Genomic DNA, 5,706 nt, shown 5'->3' on the forward strand with positions numbered 1-5,706 from the left:
CATGCATAGATATAAATGCCTAATAAACAGCACCTGCTCTCCAACCACCCCGAGCTCACGCAGGAGCCTTGGTGGGAAGAAGTGGCTCAGGCCCCACAGGTTCTTTGCGTCACACCTGAAAGGAGAGAAGGCGGCCCAGGGCTGCAGCTTCTGGTTTGCTGAAGGAGGCTCCTAGGGAATGAGTTTCTTGGCAGCCCTGCTGTAATTTAGGATCATAGATAGGACTGGGGCTGAAAAAGTCAGTCCTGCATGCTGAATAACTGCTGGCTACATTTCAGCTCTTCTGCCTTACATATGGAAGACAACCTAGCACAGATCTTGCAGGAGTGAAGTGAAGCACATGTCCTCCTCACCTCACTTCTTCCTGAAGTAAGAATCAGTACCAGTGTTTCAGCCAACACCAAAGAGGTGCTGAGGGCACACATTGAGGGTATAGCATCAAGCCAAAGTATTTGTCCAATTAACTACTCAGGCATGGAGTTGGTTTCAAAGCAATTAAGTACAGTCCTAACTTCATTCCATTACTAAAATGGAAAGAAGCTATTTGCTGAAATATTTTTTGTAGGGTTAACACACTTCAGGTTTCCTAATTCTGCAACTAGCTTCCCCTCTGCTGCACTGTAAGGAAATCTGGGTAAACTGCTGAACTGTTTTGATCTGAGCAATGTTGTATCCCACAGTGAAGCAGCCAGCCTCCCAAAACAAGTCCCAGTGTTTTGTAGAAACCTGTAAGCATGGTACTCGAGTCAGTAAAAGATGCCTTGTTCCAGAGGAGCAAGGAAAGTGGTCTGATGTAAATGTTACTTAATCCAGGGTAGGAAAGCTTTCAGATTTTCTTATCAGCAGATAATAGTATGGGGAAAGAGACAATATTGGAAAAGACATATTAGACATATTCTAAGGCACATACTGAAAACTGAGCTAGCATCAAACCTGAGTAATGTATTAGGTTAGAATCCATGCCAGATAAAAATGGAGCACCACAAAAAGCAGTTTTGAAAACTAACTTTAAAAAGCTGTTGTGGTAAGATCATCTTAGTTCTAAAATTAATACAAGTTAGTATTAATTAGTTGCTAAGTGCTTAGTTCTAAAATCAATACAATTAATACAATACAAAGACAATGAAATTACTCCAGCACGTATAATGGCTTCTAGGCTAAACATAGAAGCAAAGAGCATCAGCAAAATCATTTGTAGGAACCCAATGTAGATGCCCTACACTTATTACATAAACTCAGTTTTCAGGACTGGCTGTTTATTACATATATTTTCTCCTAGAATATCCACAAAACTATTACTTATATAACTATGATTTTGGAGGAGAACTGCTTGCTATCAAGAGGAAAAGGCATAGTACTGAACAAGTAATTAACACAGGAAGGGTACAGTCAGAAGAATTTGAATTGACTGTAACTCACACTCCTTGCAAATTTGTTTCCTGCAGCACATCTGCCTGAACAGTACTCCAAGCTTCAGCACCTCAGGTGATGAGATGTGGTAGAAGCACCTGCAGGTGTTGTATAGATGAGAGCTCTGTAGGACCATGAGTATTGGCAGGGCAAAAGTATGCAAGTTCAAAGACAAGAGGTTTCAAGGACAAAAAACAACAACAACAACAACAACAACAACAACAACAACAACAACAAAAACCACCAAACCAACAAAACCTCCATCTGTGTAACACAATGCATTTACCAGAATTTGAAAAAACAATTATTTGAGGAAGAGGCTAAAGACCGTAAACCCTTGCTCAGAATGGATCCTATACACAGAGACACATCTGTGTCAAGTCAGAAGCAACATGTTTCTGAACTGTGATGTTCCTGACCCCATTCAGGATGCATCTCCCTTCCTTTTACCTTTCAAGCCAGAGGACAGGCTCTTAGTTTTTCATTTTTCAACTTTAGCTTTTTTATTTCGTTGTTTTATTTTGGTTTGTTTTTGTTTTGTTCTGGTTTTTTTGTTGTGGTTTTTTTGTTTGTTTGTTTGTTTTTTGCGGAGGATCTTTTGTTTTTTTGGGGGAAGGGTGTTCAAGTGTTTTTTGGCTTAAAATCTGCATCAGTCTTCTGAATCCTTTTGTTTACCTCATTATTTGCTATTATTTTCCAATTAGTTCATGTTCACTTTGTACTAGGTATGAAACAAACAACCTAGGACAGATACACAGCCTGTTTCCAAGACCCTACTTCACTGTATGCTCTGTTTCCTTAGACCTCTAATGCCCAAGTCCTGTCTGGAGAAGAATCAAAGCCTAAGACTTTGAGTTTACTAGCCAAGAATAACAGTTCTTCTCTTCCTTCCTCTCACATTGTCCATTCCATACCCTGTTAAACTCACAAAGAAAGGAATAGTTCAGCACCTTCTTCTTCCATAGTCACAGGAACAGGGATTTAAACCTCATACTTAGTAAGATGTAGCATATGGTCTCACCACCTAGGTGAGAAGTTATTACACAATCTGCAAAAAGCAATTATCACCAAAGCTACTGCCTCTTCTGGCTGTGTTTTCAAAAACAAGAATAAATCAAGTCAGGCTACACAGACAGTCTGACCTCAAGCAGCAGGATAAAGGGTTAAAGCAATAGTTATTTATGTCAGGAGTCTTGCAGACATGCTTTTATGACAACAGTAATTGGTGTCCAATTTCCAGACAAAATTTCAAATTTTTCAAATTTCATTTGGAAGATCCTTCCCATATTCATGTTCCCTGGTAGTTGGTTTTGGCATCTCCCTTCCAACAGACACACTACAACTAACATCTAACTCCTCCTAGTCACTAAACATAGTGGGCAGGTTCCCACTCGCTAAACCCTGGTGCACCCAAGTATGTTTGAGAATCCAAACATCCCAGATGTTCTTCATGCAGATCAAGAACACCTTCACACAGTCCTGCAGGGAATCTTTTAGCATGTACAGTCCTGGGCTGTATTGTCTGCTTCCCTCTCTGCTTAGCTCTCCCAAAGCTAGAGACAGAATAGCAAAATCTTTTCAGGGCACTTGCCCTTGCAGGTGGCAGAAAAACTTCCTTTGGACCACAGCTGCATTTCAGAGTGGACACAAAACTAGAGGGACTCTTGTTTTCCTCACAAACACACCTTGCAATGCTTGTCCCTATTTGTACATTACCTCATAAATAAAACACAAGTGTTACATTTTATAATAGAAAAATAAAAACATTCCACATTATTCCTGAACTGAGGATGCTCAGTTCTAGAACTATGCTTTCAGACATTCCACAATTAATGCACACAGCAATAGGCAGCACAGAGTACTGAAGGACAGGAATGACATAACTGAGCTGATTTTCCAACTTATCTGTAAAATGACTTGTATTAGGTTGTAACAGGACACAGATTACAGCTGACAGGAGGATAAGCACTGTCCAAAGGCAAGGCAAAATGAGGGCTTCTGTCCCAGAGAATAAATTCAGAATTTCAAGAAGCACTTGAGAATTGAGGCAGTCATGTAGTACTTTTACAGTAACTTCACATTTGGAAAAACAAATGTTATTTCAATGCTGAGAGAAAAGCTGAGCTTTCACCCTTTACAAGAAGCTAGGAAAGCACAATCTTTTCAATGAGGCTATGTAGCCAGGGACTACTGTGGCAGCAAACACACAGAGTGCGCTAATGCAAGGGTGCATTTTCAGAAAAGACTCTGCATAGTTTTTGTTATTAAGGAAGATGCATTGTTGCATGTTTGTTGCAAAAATAAAAACAGGGAAAAACATCCTGCCTAGCTACAGGTGCTTTCATTTAAGGTAACACCAAAGCATGTAGCCAGGTCTATTAATATTCAAGTCAGCTCTCATGCACCCACCATGACCTCACTGCTTTCTTGACTCAGCAGATAAAAGGGTTTATGAAAAAAATATGGAAACACCCCTCAAATTTTTTTAGAACGCTACTGTCAGTTAAACCTGTGCAAATATTTTTAGAATAATCTCTCCCATGATTCCTCATCAAAGTATGGAAAATGCACATTTATACTTTTGTAAAGAGGGAAAAAAGGCTCTGAAACAACCAGGCAATTACTTTGACATTATTTAGAGTATAAAGAGCTCCAAATTCTTACTTTTCGAGACATACTCAGAATAAATTAACTGTCCAACATGAGTACAAAAGTTATTTTGATTCCACCAATATTAGTGGAGATTTAACTTTTTTCCACTTCTTTCCCACAACACAGGCACAAGTGACCAAAATGTAACCCAACAGCCTGAAAAATCAGGAGATAAAAGCATGAAATTTTCATTAATTCTTTCCCTGTATATCAAGCATAACTTAAAACATTAACAGTGAGAGAACTATAAAGTTGATCAACCCACACTCTCACAAGCTCTGAAAGCATATAATGCGAAATAATGCAAATGCAAAGTATTCACAGGGATTTGCCATCTACTAAAATTTCCAGATACACTATTTAGACTTATAATTTTACAAAGCCTGCTTTCTTTCCAAGAATAGAGTTCTACATAGCAGAATCTACAAAATAACTTTAATCTGAATAACAGAAGATTATTTTTCTGTGAACAAATCCAGAACTCCAATGAGCTGGAAGTGTTATAATGCAACTCAGTCAAATGTGTGTGACCATCCACAATAGACAAGTACAAAAATGATGACGGTCATGCTCTGTGACAGGGAAACCTGAGAAAGGATGCAAGTAAGGACATGACAGAAGTGAATGGAGGCAATACAGTCTGTGTATTTAAGGAATCTCCAATGCAGGGAATCCTGTGGCCCAGTATCAAGGTTTTCTGTGTAATGCATGACAGCATGTATCTATTGTGTACTGAATGCACGCTGCATGTCTGAAAATATCCATCCTCATTCCAGCTCCAAGGGAACAGTGCATAACACCCTGTACTCCTTCACACTTCAGTCATGCTCTGCAGCAAAAAACTGTGGAAACCATTCGAGTTCCTTCTCAAGGAGAAATATCAGTACTATCACTGCATTCACAGCCATCCATTTTTTAAGATAAATTTTTAAGGAGGAAAAGCACAGTGCACAACACCATTCATAATAAGCTTCTAATTTTCTACTCCATTATCTACTCATACTAGCAGAAGAAGAGTTTGAAATTTGAGTAGGTAACAGTAAATAATAAGCAAGAGTTATTTGCTTTTGTTCAGTGTCTTGAAGAAACATATGTGAGTTTTTTTTTTCTGTTATTAAAACCACATTTGTTGTTATACCGCCAAGGCTTCCAACCACAGCCTTTGGATCTGACTGGAGATAACATTCCACCACAATTTTAAATATTTCAGAAAGGGGTGGGGAAAAAAAGAAACAAAGATGCATTCAACTACATCTTCAAAACATGTGTATGCAGGTATGAAAAATCTGTAACTTTTCCTGGAAGTTTTTATATGAATTAAAAAAAAATCTTGAGTGCCACAGAATCTCTGAAAACACATTCTGTACTACTTCAGCAAGGATAAAGTATTTTTTAAAAACATATGCCTTCTTATTTAATATGGTATGTTATTATGCTTTATACTACTTGATAAGCTGTGTTTAAATTCTAAGCTAAACAAATTGTATTTCCAGAGCAAGCAAAACCACCCCTATGAAGACTGTATTTTCAAGAAGAGCTAAACATTACAAAGTTAGAAGTTTATTTTGTTCCTAGTGCATATAACTATTAACTACGATGAGACAGTACACTGGGAGAGACGTAGAAGAAGAAATCCAGAAACCA

The sequence above is a fragment of the Vidua macroura genome, chromosome 5 (assembly GCF_024509145.1).
Source record: "Vidua macroura isolate BioBank_ID:100142 chromosome 5, ASM2450914v1, whole genome shotgun sequence".
Taxonomy (NCBI): domain Eukaryota; kingdom Metazoa; phylum Chordata; class Aves; order Passeriformes; family Viduidae; genus Vidua; species Vidua macroura.